The sequence below is a fragment of the Triticum dicoccoides genome, chromosome 6B (assembly GCF_002162155.2).
Source record: "Triticum dicoccoides isolate Atlit2015 ecotype Zavitan chromosome 6B, WEW_v2.0, whole genome shotgun sequence".
Taxonomy (NCBI): Eukaryota; Viridiplantae; Streptophyta; class Magnoliopsida; order Poales; family Poaceae; genus Triticum; species Triticum dicoccoides.
Window position 1 is genome coordinate 625263132 of NC_041391.1, and position 13485 is coordinate 625276616.

The window sequence follows — 13485 nt, forward strand, 5'->3', positions numbered from 1 at the left end:
CTTTCAGAGCAAGATGATATGATCAAATAAGCAAGGGACTGAATAATTCTAACTCATTGATCGAAGAGTGCACCAGAAATAAGGACTAGGTAGCACAATCTATCTTAGAATGATGATTCAAGAACCAACACGCTAAGAATGAGGTTATCGTCCATTTAACCACCAAGCAACGGAGTTGCTAGCAGTATAGATTTCATGCATCATGATTCACTTGTCGGCATTCCGGTTGCAACAACACGGGAACCAAGAAATGAATAATGATGGAGAGAGTATCACTACGTCAAGAATTCATGAGAGATGCTGCGATTCCTATGACAATCCTGACATAAAGATGGTAACACTCCAAGGTAGAATAGAACAAAAGCTTGATTAGCAATTTGATCTGCGGAGTACAACTGCTTTGACCCAATCCTAGAAATGGACAAGGTACTGGAGTTTGTTTCTCCTAGTCACTCCGAATAGAATGGCTTGACGGACCATAGAAGTAAAAGGCATCGATGAACACGAATGCACGACTACTCCTGACTATCAATCGATGGGCGAAAATCAGGATACAACTAAAGGAGGACAACTCAAAGGAACATACAATTTTCTGAGTTGTGGATGCATAGATTAGCATGTCGAACGAATTCAACATATTTCTTCCGGATAACCCATGCAGAAAGGTAGAACTGGCAGAGTCACAATATAGAATCGAGAACCCATCGAGAGCACTCTGATTGTGATCTTTCGATCAGCGAGGAACATCTGCCATAAGCGGTTCATAGTATTTGGAAGAAGGAAATACCACGAACATCGAGGACTAATGCAAAGGTTACTAATATCCTAAAGGAACTAGCAAATACTATCAACATGAAGTAGGTGGAGTGAATCTCGGGTTCAAACCCAAGGAGTAGAATACCTACTACTAAGTGGCATCACGGGATGCTTTCGAGAATGAAGGCCAGAATCATCACACTGGGAACACAAAACATGGCTAGATTACCTGGCGATCCTCTAAGACACCTAGGGTCATAATACTAGCTCCAACATATATGTCGAGGCAATAGAGTACCTCAACTCACCAATTAGTGTGCTTAATCTGGCCTAAAAGGACATCAGGAACGGGAGGAAGGGATTTGCAAATGCATTAGACTGTTTAGAAACCTGGGATGACTCGAACAGCATAACGGCTAAAAATGCTCAAAAAATTTAGACATGCTACAAAAATGGTGGCATAACCACTCAGAAGCACAATATCAAGGGTTCGATATCAACAGTTAACATACGGAAGTAGTAGGAACTGAAATGAAGATTGAAACCATCAATCATATAAGTCTATGGATTAGTAACACGTTATCCTGATAGAAAGATGAGAAGCCTAGTTCTTAACCCCCGTAGAAGAGAAGAGGATGACTCAGATCAGAAGGGCATAAGGTAAAGGAGTAAAAAGAGCCTTACGTTCCATCCCACAATCAATTCCCTTATATAACTAAAGCATTTCTAGACTCAACTTCGACCAGTTTGGCTTGGTAATCCTACAGGCAGTCAAGCTCTGATACCAAAGCTGTCAGGACCCCGACTCAATGCCACATCGATCTAGCATGTAACACCTCATATCACTTTGCGGCCTCACGCACGGTATTCCCACGGGTGTCGCCTTACCTTTGCCCGGGACCGTTTGCACCTTTTGGCACACGTATATGATAGTGTCGCTAGCATCCATATGATAAGGAGCCCGGGCTGACATGGCTAGTCGTAAACCCAAAGTGGCACAAACTTACAGGGACAGGCATCCATGACCCAGCATCGAACGTGTCAGTCATCAGCGAGTGAATCCAGGCTGTAGCACTGGGCTAGCAGGACTCCGGTGAACCGGGCTGTAGCGGGCTAACAGGACTCCGGTATCCATCGCGTGACATTTCCCCGAAGGGACAGACACAGGAACGAAGAAGGACACATGCCGGCCAGCCTAAGTGTTCCGGAGTAGTAGCAAGCTACCATGGCTCGGTGAAAACACTAGGAGACATTTCCCGGTAAGAGAGGCTACTAAAGATAAACAACTAGATAGTCAGATCCCACACATACCAAGCATTTCAATAACATACACACAATATGCTCGATATGTGCAAATACAACATGGCATCACAACATGACTCTACGACTCAAGTATTTATTCATTAGGCTCCGAGGAGCGAGATATTACAAACATGGGTCTCACGACCCAACATTCAGAGCATACAAGTCAAAGCACAAGCGGAAGCTATCATGTCTGAGTACAGACATCTACAAATGAAAAGGCTTAGAAGCCTGACTATCTACCAGATCCTGCCGAGGGCACAAGATCGTAGCTGAGGTAACAAGCTAAACGTCGAAGTCCACGTGGAACTACTAGCAAGACTGAAGTCTCTCTGCAAAAACATAAAATAGGCAAACGTGAGTACAAATGTACCCAGCAAGACTTACATCAGATCTAACTACATATGCATCATTATCAACAAAGGGGGTGGTGGGGTTTAACTGCAGCAAGCCAGCTTTGACTCAGTGGCTATCCTAAACTACGACTGCAAGAAACTCTTTTGAGGTGGCGCACACGAGTCCACATATTCACCATATCAATACACCACTATGGATCCGCTCCCGTCTCCTTACGAGAACGCCATCCATAGCACTCACGCTTATCTTGCGCATTTTAGAGTATCCACTTTCACTTGTCTATGAACTGTACAGGCAACCCAGAAGTCCTTTACCGCGGACACGGCTATTCGAATAGATCATATTAACCCTGCAGGGGTGTACTTCTTCACACACGCTCTCACCACTTACCGCCGTTTACACGACATGTACTCGGCAACCTTCAAGCGGAAGCCCAGCGAGGGTGTCGGCCATGACCTGACTAACCACACAAGTCTCTCGTCCAGGTTTATCGCCTATTCGGGTTCCATCCGCAAGGAGATCCGGCCGGGGTGTCGCTCACGGCCCCAAACGATGTGAGCAGGGTTCCCAGGCCCACCTCGACGGGTGGATCTACGCTTGGTACACCGTGCCACTGTGCCTAGTCTGTCCCTAGCCCACTTGTACCGGGTGCCACTTGGTAGACTACTAACACTACATACAAACACCAGAAACTAGTTGCAACTCCTGGACAGAGATCGAGTTGATTAATAAGTCGAGAGAGCTTGGAGCGCCCGGAGCCCAATGTGTGGTAGTAACTGATCATGGGTCACAAACACAGAACTCAGTTCATGAGGACGGCTGCAATGAGACAACCCACCATGTACTCCTACATGGCCTCTCACCGCTACCTTTACCAAATCGTGTTCACACACTTAGCTCTCAACAGTAGGACATGTTCACCACTTTCCAATTCATCCCTGATGAATCAGACCTGACACAACTCTAAGAAATAGCAGGCATGACAAACAAGCATGGATGAGTAGGCACATCAGGGCTCAAACAATTCCTACTCATGCTAGTGGGTTTCATCTATTTACTGTGGCAATGACAGGTCATGCAGAGGATAAAGGGGTTCAACTACCGCAGCATGTAACAGTTGAAACATTGTTGTCCTAACGCAGTAAAAGAGAGCAGGAGCGAGAGAGTGGGATTGTATCAGAATGAACAAGGGGGTTTTGCTTGCCTGGCACTTCTGAAGATATTATACTTCTTCATCGGTGTCATCGAACTCGTCGTCGAAACCACGTCTATCAAGAGGGGACAATTACCAGCAAACAAAGAGGGACACAATCAATGCAATGCAACAAATATGATGCATGATAATGTCATGGCAATATGATGTGATTTGAGCTAATGCAACTAGCAGCAAGTTAAATGGACTTGGTTTGAACCCTAGGTTCAAATTCAAACTCCATATGTGATGGTTTAAGTGCCATTATAAAATTTGGCCTTAAGTGCAGCCCTAAGTTGTTCTAACATGCATGAAAATGGTACAGATGGATAGATTGGATTTTTCTGATCATTTTTCATATATAATTTATTTGATTTGGAGCTACGGTTGATTTTCTATGAATTTTTGAAGTTTGTGGTATTTTCTGGATTTTTCAGAATAAGAATAAATCCAGAAAATTGCATTACTGCGTCAGCATGACGTTGTTGTGACGTCAGCAGGTCAACAGACCGGGTCCAGGTCGAACCTGACGTGTGGGGTCCACACGTCAGTGGCTAACTAACTAACCTAATTAATTAATGTTAAATTACTACTAACTAAAATGTCAGTTGAGTTAATTAGACTTAATTAAAAAGACTAACTAGGATTAGCTGGGCCAGGGCCCACTTGTCAGCGACCCAAGGGAGGTCAAACCCCTGGTTAGCCGAGGCTAATACGCCGGCGGCTCGTCACCGGCTACAGCAGGCGCGGCGGAGGGCTCGGGTTAGCTCCTCCGGCGACCAAAACGACGGCGGAGAGGCTCTACGGGTGCAGCGTGACGAGGCGCGTCTAACGGGGCAAGCAGGAGGAGCTGGGGTGGATCGAGCTCGACGGAAGCGAGCTCGCGGCGGCGGCCGGAGTTCGGTGGCGTGCGGATTTGGCGCTACAGAGCACGGCAGGGCAAACTAGTGGGCGCTGCAGGGTCACAGGAGCGCGGCGAGCACGATGGTGATGCTCGGGCGAGCGGACGAGCTCAGGAGCATGGAGCTCGTCGGCCGTGGCGGCGGCGAGCTTTGGCGGAGGTGGGGAACTGAACTAGAGGACGAACGTGTCGACGGGGAGAGTGGTGAGGGGCGTAGGAGCTCACAGCGGTTCCGCAGGGTTGGTCGGTGGGCTCGGGGAGAGGCCGGAGCAGTCGGGGCGGCGATGGAGATCTCCGGCGTCGGGAGGTTGAAGATGACGGCGTGGAGATGCTCGGGGGCGTCCGGCGTTGCACAGCTCGACGAGGAGGAAGAGGGGTACTAGTCGGAGCTCTTGGGCACCTCAGGGTGTCGCCGGGATGGCGGTGTCCGCGGTGGTGGCGAGCGGCAGCGACGGAGGCGTTCGGTGGTTGCGCGCGGAAGAACAGAGGAGGGAAGAGCGCTCGAGGGAGAGAGCCAGGGGGAGAATGGGGTGTCGGCGGGGTCGGGGCAGTGCCGAGGAGTGGCTTCGAGGCGTCGCCACGCTGTCCAGGCAAGGCAGGCGGCCAGGGAGCTGCGTGGCGAGCTCGGCGTGCGCGGGCGCGCTCCTCTCTGCCTGCCTGGCGAGAGGAAGCAGGTGGCTGGCACGGGCCAGCACAGTGCTGGGCCGACCAGTGGGCTGCCAGGTGGGCTGCGCCAGGTAAGTGGCCAGGTAGTTTCCTCTCTCTCTCTGTTTTCTATTTTAGTTACTGTTTTCTATTTATGACATTTGTTTTAACTTAATTAAAATGCTAAGGCATTTTCAAAAACCCTGAAAATAATTGTGGGATCTGTTTGTAATATTTCCAACAGCCCCCACTTAAGTTCAGAATTATTTGGACATTTAAAATATTATATAGCATTTAATTGCCCAAATGCAAATACTATAAGATTTAATTCAGAGCCCAAATATTTCATGTAAAAATGTGCAACACCTCTGGTTATTACTTCTAGCATCTCCCAGAAATGATGAACATTTTTGAAAGCCATTTGGATTCACTGAAATTATTTTTAGGTTGAACCTATTTGAATTCCATTTGGTACTAGGGTTTGGACATCCCCATTTCAAGTTTCAATGAAAATTAAACATGATGCAAACAAGATGCAACACTAGGCAGCATCAGAAGCTAGGGACGTGACATATGGTGGCCGGGATCGCCGGCGAGCCTCGTGGGGGTGAGCTCCCCTTCGCGGCCCGATGCGTCGAGGCGGGAGGAAGCAGAAGGAGGCCAGGAGGAGAGAGAAGATGCGGTGGGCCCCTCCGGTCAGCCACCCACCCGCCGGCCCGCATTAGACCAGGTACGCTGACGTGGATAAGTGGAGGCGTAATCCACGAATTACGTCTTCGCTTTCCGAAAGCGTATTTCTCTTTTAAGCGTTCTGTTTTTCTGTTCAGGCCCCTGGTTGAAAATATTTTCATTACAGATGGGTCCCTGGCAGAAAACAATCCATAACTTTTTAACCGTAACTCCAAATAAGGTGATTCAGGTTGTGAAGCAAGTGCATCATATATTGCTTCAAAAATCCTGATAAATTACCAGATCATGCTTATACCCATAAAACATCTCTCCACCCAATTTGGCATCATTTCATTGATCCATTTGACCACCAATATTATTTCAAGATTCTCTCCAGAGGGGATGTTTGTAAAGCAAGTACCATTTTGGCTTTGCCAAATGGTATGATACTTTGTGAGCATATTCATATGACCAAATGACTAAGCCTTGCCCAATTTGAGCTCAAGTTGACACTCCATGTGAGTGCACCATCCTGATCTTCATTTCTGGACCAGATATGCAGTTGTGAAGCATCTATGATTTATATTGGTCCATTTCTTCCCAAATTCCCCGGGACTGTAGTCCTTCCTAGCCTAAACAACCCAGACATAACACTTGACACCTAGCAGCCCCCTGTTGATCACATTGAGCTGATAAAGTTTACTGCAGTAAACTTCAGAGCTCACTAACATTTTAACCAGAGCCTGTTTAACCTAGTTACCACCATAGTTGAGACCTCCCTAGGAAGGACTATCCGCTAGACAATGTTTGGGGTGCTGTAGCGCATTTAATGTGCCATGTCGTGTGGTGACCGCGAAGCTGGCATGCCTGTGCGCGCGCTCTGTGCACTATGGCATGTCCAGAGCACTATTTGTGCTTTGGCACCGCTCCCTCTTGTTGTCTTAGAGCCCGTGAGAGTGTCCAGTGGCTGCATCTCGCCATCGCCGTTCCGATGGACCCCTCTCCCCCTCCGGCAGATTCCTCACTGATGCAAACCGTCGCGCGCCCACGGTAGTACAGTGGCGGTTTGGATCTGTTCGTCAACATCGCCATCTTCCCCATGCTCCTTTGGCCTCCTCTGCCCCGTGAGAGCTTGTCGGTGTACTAAAGTAGGGGGTACCTTAGTACCCCGAACTTGTGCACGGGCAGTCGCAGCACCCCCGCGGCGGGGCTTGCCGGGCGCCCGGCAAGGCCCTCCACTCTTTAGTACTGCCATTCAAGAGCAAAGTACTAGCCAAGAACACGAAGGCCCCGGCAAGAGGAGCTTGCCGGGGAGGCCAACCAGGGCATCACCAGAAGACTTGCCGCGGCGCCCCGCGTGCCCCGGCAAGGCCCGGCGGCTGGCAAGCTTGCCGGCACAACAAGAAAAGGGCCGCGGCAAGGCACTTGCCGCGGCAAGGCTGCCACCCGAACTCCAGCGCACCCGGCGACGTGTCGTTACAAGGCCATCCCAAGGACACGTGGCGAGGCGCTACGCAGCCATGCGGAGCGAGGTGGCAAATGGAGCTGACAGAGGCGCCATCGTGGCAACCAGTGGCTCACCTAACGGTCGTTTCTTTACACTGTTGGGGCGACCAGACGGGCATTTAATGCCCTTGTCCCCTGCCGTCAGAGTTAGGTAGGGGCACTGTTGTGCACTGTTGTACCAACCTGTGTTTTTACCTTTCTACCCCCTCTTCATACGCTGCCACCTGTGAGTACCCCCTTCAGACTATAAAAGGGAGGCCCATGCGCACGTAGAAGGGGTTCGGTCCATTCGACACCCACAGCACCACCATACGCTCGCACGCCCGAGCAAGATCAAATAACAAACACAAAGCAGCAGTAGGGGTGTTATCTCTCCGGAGAGCCCCGAAGCTGGGTAAAGATTGCCCGTCTCCCCGCGCGCGCTCGACCTCGATCTGCTCTGCGCACGATCCCCGCTCCCTTGCCGAACCAGAAGGGGCCCCCAGTGCCCCATAGGTGCTCGAGGCCATAGAGACACGCCCCGACATCTTTGGCGCGCCAGGTAGGGGGGCGTCGAGGTCGTGAGCACCTGATCCGGTCTCCACGCGCGCTACAACAACATCATCGTCAACATGCCACCGAAGAAGAAGCCTTCGGAGGTGGCTGCTCCATCTACATCGATTCCGCCACCACCGCTGGAGCAAACAGGCGGTGGAGTGGACGCTGGCGGATGAGCGGGCGCCGCCGGTGGGTCTCGTGTCGTCACCAGATCCAAAAACAAGGCCCCGCAAGCGTCGGCGACCGAGCAGACACCGCACCCTTCCCAGGAGGTGCAAGGTCAACAACGCCCCGGTGCTCCTAGCACCGTGCTCGCAGTGGAACAAGGCCAAGCTGGTGGGTCATGGGACGCTCGAGGTCAGCATGCACGCCCGCATGCTGGCGCGAGCGAGATACGGTCGCCCGGACGGGGTGTTGCACCTCCCAATCCAGTTGGGAGTCCGAGCACATCTCGCTCCTCGCGCCGTTCGTCACCACCACCACCCAAGACAGCAGAGGAAGCGCTGGCCCGAGCCCAGCTGCTTCTAGATTACCCTCCGGCGCCGCACAAGATCGACGACTGGAGGATGACCATTTACAGCCTCATCGGCTTCGCCAACGGCGACAAGAAAACTAAGTCCGGCAAGGATAGCTCTGATGCCCACTCCGGCAAGCACAGCTCCCCGGAGTGCCGCGCTGCCGTCGAGGACGCACCATCGAGCTCCACCGACAAGTGCGAGAAGGCAAAGGCAGACCAACCAAAGACTAAGCCCGGCGAGAACGGCTCTGGCGCTCACTCCGGCAAGCCCACCTCTCCGGAGTGCTGCGCTGCCGTCGAGGACACGCCATCGAGCTCTGCCGGCCGATGAGGCAAAGAAAGCTGCCAAACTTCGAACTTTTGAGTTGTGCTCCCTGAAAGTCCATACCTTGTATGAAGAACCCGAGCGCAGAGGGGTCGAATCAGGGCTACGTTGTGCCATCAATCCGCTTCGAGTCCGCTCGACGGTAAAAGCACACCGCAACCAGCCCGACGAGTTCTTCCCGCCGGAGGCAACACCGCCAGCGGGCTGCTGATGTCCTGCGCTCAGCAAGTGTGTTTGCGCCAAAGGGTTCCCCGAAAGCGTGAGGAAGAAAACATACAAGGGGGGGGGGCGGAAATCGGGGGAAAAGCACGGCCCCGTCGGATCGCTGAAGACGGAAAAGCTAAGTCACCCGAGCTTTTGTACAGAGCACTTTTTAGTTTTACAGCCTCATGTTATGTCCCTCGAGCGTTTATCCTTTGTATGAAAAACCTGTGCGCAGAGGAACCAACTCGGGATTAAGTTGCGTCCTTGCTTTGTTTTCGAGTCCGCTCAACAATACAAGTGCGCTACAACTGGCCCGAGAAGGTTTCTTGCCGGATACAACACCGCCAGCAGGCTGCTGATGTCCCGCACTCAGCAAGTGTGTTACGCCGGCAAGTTCCGTAGAAGCGTAGGGATAAAAACGTACGAGGGATACAACAAAGTAGAGGGCGTAACATAGCAAGCCTTGCCGTGGGGCAACCTTCGTATGAGAAATTTGTGCGCGGAGGAACTAACTCGCGGCCGAGTTGCGTCCTTGATTTGTTTCCGAGTCCGCTCAACAATTCAAGTGCGCTGCAACTGGCCCGGGGAGGTTTCTTGCCGGAAACAACACCGCCAGTGGGCTGCTGATGTTCCGCACTCAGCAAGTGTGTTAGCGACGGCAAGTTCCCTAGAAGCGTAGAGTGTAAACATACGAAGGGCAAAGCATGGCATTGCGTTGCAGAGTTGCACTAAAAAAACGACAACATAGCTTATTACGGCACTGTCTTAGTTATTTTTCGTGGCTACAATCACAGCGACAAGAAGAAGCTAAAGGGGCGCACTGGCATGCGGGCCCCGACAAGTCAGCTTCACTGGGGGCTGCAAGTGCCAAAGTTCCTTCGCGGCGGGCCAGCACCTGGGTCTTGCCGGAGCCAGAGTTGCCGGGGGCTGCGAAGGCCAAGGTTCCTCCCCGAGAAGCTAAGGTCGACGGGGGGCTACGGAGTCAGATAAGTTTTTCATCCCTCGTCATGCATCCTCTTGTGGACCGGGGAAGGCGGGGCCGAGTCTTTGAACGAGTGTGCTTTGTAAAAAGAAGCCTGTGCGCGGAGGAGCCGAGTCGTGGCCATGTTGCGCCCTTGCTTTGTTTCCGAGTCCGCTCAACAACACAAGCGCGCTGCAACTGGCCCGGCAAGGTTTCTTGCCGGAAGCAACGCCGCCAGCGGGCTGCTGACGTTCCGGACGCGGCAAGTGTGTTCGCTCCGGCAAGTCCCCTAGAAGCGTAGGGTGGGAATGTACAAAGCACAAGATCAAGTAAAGGACTTGGTCCGGCAAGCGTTCCCCTCTTTTCATTAAAAACATCCAAGTTTAGTACAAGTCCATAAGAGGATGAAAAACATGATAGAGAGGATTACAGATTTTAAATGCAACTAAGGCTCGAGGGCTTACAAATTAAAAGATAAGGTGCCCGTAATCCCCCTCCTGTTTCTCTGTTCAGGAGGTAGGTCAAGGAGTCCCCGGCAAGAGAAGCTTGCCGGGGAGGGCAAAAGGGGCGCTTAGGAGAGCTACGGGCACCAGAAGACACCAAGAGAACTTCCCGGGGGCCGGCCAGGAGCTTGGCGGAGACGGAGGCGCCGGAGGCAGAGCTTGAAGACGGGGCGGCGGGACGTCAGCATGCTGTCGAGGGCTCCTCGCCCTCGTACTCCGACTTGACGGCCTTACCGCCACCCCTCTTCCTCTTCCGCAGCCTCCCTACGCCAGCCTCCCAAGGAGACGGCCCCGGGGAGTTCAGAAGGCCGGGACCCGGATGATGGGGTCGCCGGTGGCGCGCGAGGCAGCGTCCGATGCCTAGTCGGACCCGCCATCCTCGTTGTCGCTGTCGCTCCCCTCCTCGTCACTCTCGCTCGAGGAGGGACCTTATTGGAGGAGCTGTCCACACAGCATCTCACCCGGGTGCCGGAGTCCCCGAAGACCTTGACGGCGAGAAGGTCGCCCTCCATTAACTTAAAATGGAGGGTAAACCCCGCCGTCAAGCTGTGGATGCGGGCGAACGTCTTCCACCCTCGATCGAAGTACATCACGCCGGGGGCTGGGGATACGACACTCACCCGAGTGCCGCTGATCCCGCAGCCCCTCATGCGCAACTCCATCATCTCGGGCGGATCCGGTTCCATCGCGCTCGCGAACGGGGCCGGCAGCCGGAGGCGGCGACGAGGTGCTCGGCGCAGCTTGACGAAGAACTCCCAGGGGTCGTCCCCAGTGTGTACCGCCTCAAGGAAAGGAGCCGCCGGCGGAGACGGGGGAGGCGCATCGCCCCGGCCGCCTCGCCCCCGAGCGCCTCGGCCACGACCACGGCCTCGTCCGCGGCCTCGCCCCCTCCCTCTCCCCCTCACGGTCGGCTCCGCCGCCGCAGGCGCGGGATAGGGAGAGGCGCGCTGCCTGGAGGCAACCCTCGCTGCCACCGTTGAAGGGCCAGGATTCCCCCCCTCCATGGCAGAATGGGGGAAGGGTAGCAGGAGTTGGAGAAGAAGGAATAAGAAGAAGTGCGAGGCTATTGTGCTCCCCTTCCGCCCTTTTTAAAGGGCGAGGTGGGGGGGGGGCTCGGCTGCCCCGCTCGGCCAATCAGGGAGCGAAGAAGGCAGAGGAGCGGGGCCGACTCGCCATCCTCGCCCTGCACCGTGATCACGGGGGTGGATGCCTTAAAAATCGCACACGCCACCCACGTCTCCCACGACGCCGCAATCGATGCATGCCGTTGCGGAGCAGCGCGGTGGACACGGAGCCCGTTGCTGTGCGGACCCAGGCCACGCGTGCCCGTGCACTGTTTTGGGCCAGGCCCAACAACGCTCGGCATTGTGTATGGCCCAGGCCCGGGGGCTCCTGTCGGTGTACTAAAGTAGGGGGTACCTTAGTACCCCGAACTTGTGCACGGGTAGTCGCAGCACCCCCGCGGCGGGGCTTGCTGGGCGCCCGGCAAGGCCCTCCACTCTTTAGTACTGCCATTCAAGAACAAAGTACTAGCCAAGAACACGAAGGCCACGGCAAGAGGAGCTTGCCGGGGAGGCCAACCAGGGCATCACCAGAAGACTTGCCGCGGCGCCCCGCGCGCCCCGGCAAGGCCCGGCGGCTGGCAAGCTTGCCGGCACAACAAGAAAAGGGCCGCGGCAAGGCACTTGCAGCGGCAAGGCTGCCACCCGAACTCCAGCGCACCCGGCGACGTGTCGTTACAAGGCCATCCCAAGGGCACGTGGCGAGGCGCTACGCAGCCATGCGGAGCGAGGTGGCAAATGGAGCTGACAGAGGCGCCATTGTGGCAACCAGTGGCTCACCTAACGGTCGTTTCTTTACACTGTTGGGGCGACCAGACATGCATTTAATGCCCTTGTCCCCTGCCGTCAGAGTTAGGTAGGGGCACTGTTGTGCACTGTTGTACCAACCTGCGTTTTTACCTTTCTACCCCCTCTTCCTACGCTGCCACCTGTGGGTACCCCCTTCAGACTATAAAAGGGAGGCCCATGCGCACGTAGAAGGGGTTCGGTCCATTCGACACCCACAGCACCACCTACGCTCGCACGCCCGAGCAAGATCAAATAACAAACACAAAGCAGTAGTAGGGGTGTTATCTCTCCGGAGAGCCCCGAAGCTGGGTAAAGATTGCCCGTCTCCCCGCGCGCGCTCGACCTCGATCTGCTCTGCGCACGATCCCCGCTCCCTTGCCGAACCAGAAGGGGCCCCCAGTGCCCCATAGGTGCTCGAGGCCACAGAGACTCGCCCCGACAGAGCTCTCCCCTGTGCCCTCCCCGTCGTTTACCCCCGAGTTCATGTGCGCGAGCACGCGTCCGCGGTGGTGATAGCGCGGCAGCTCCTTCCTCGGTTATTTAAGCCCACCCCGAGGCCTCTCGACCTCACCACTGGCCTCCTGAACCTCCTCTAGCCCCGCCCATGCTCTTCCCCGAGCTCCAGGAGCTCTCCTGCTCTCCCATCGCCGCCATGGCCGTCGTCGGGCTCCGCTCAAATCCGAGCAGCCCCGGGCTCCTCCCCTCCTTCTTCCACCTCCAGAGGGCCCCATCCACACCCTAGACTCGCCCGAGCCTTTTCCCTCCTCCTCTATTAGCCCCTGGCCATGAAGCCCAGCTCCACCCGAAGCCAACTCCGCCGGAGTCCACGTCCTAGTCGCTTCGATCCTCCTCGGCGTCCGTGTCCTTGCGGAATGGATCCGCCTTGTCCTGCTGAGCTCGTCGGTAGGTCGCGCGCCCCGTATGGTGGCCGGGATCTTCGGGGAGCCTCGTCGGGGTGAGCTCCCCTTCTCGGCCCGATGCGTCCAGGCAGGAGGAAGCAGAAGGAGGCCAGGAGGAGAGAGAAGATGCGGTGGTCCCCTCCGGTCAGCCACCCAGCCGCCGGCCCGCATTAACCCAGTTACGCTGACGCTGATAAGTGGAGGCGTAATCCAAGGATTACGTCTTCGCTTTCCGAAAGCGCATTTCTCTTTTAAGCATTCTGTTTTTCTGTTCAGGCCCCTGGTTGAAAATATTTTCATTACAGATGGGTCCCTGGCAGAAAACAATCCATAACTTTTTAACCGTAACTCCAAATAAGGT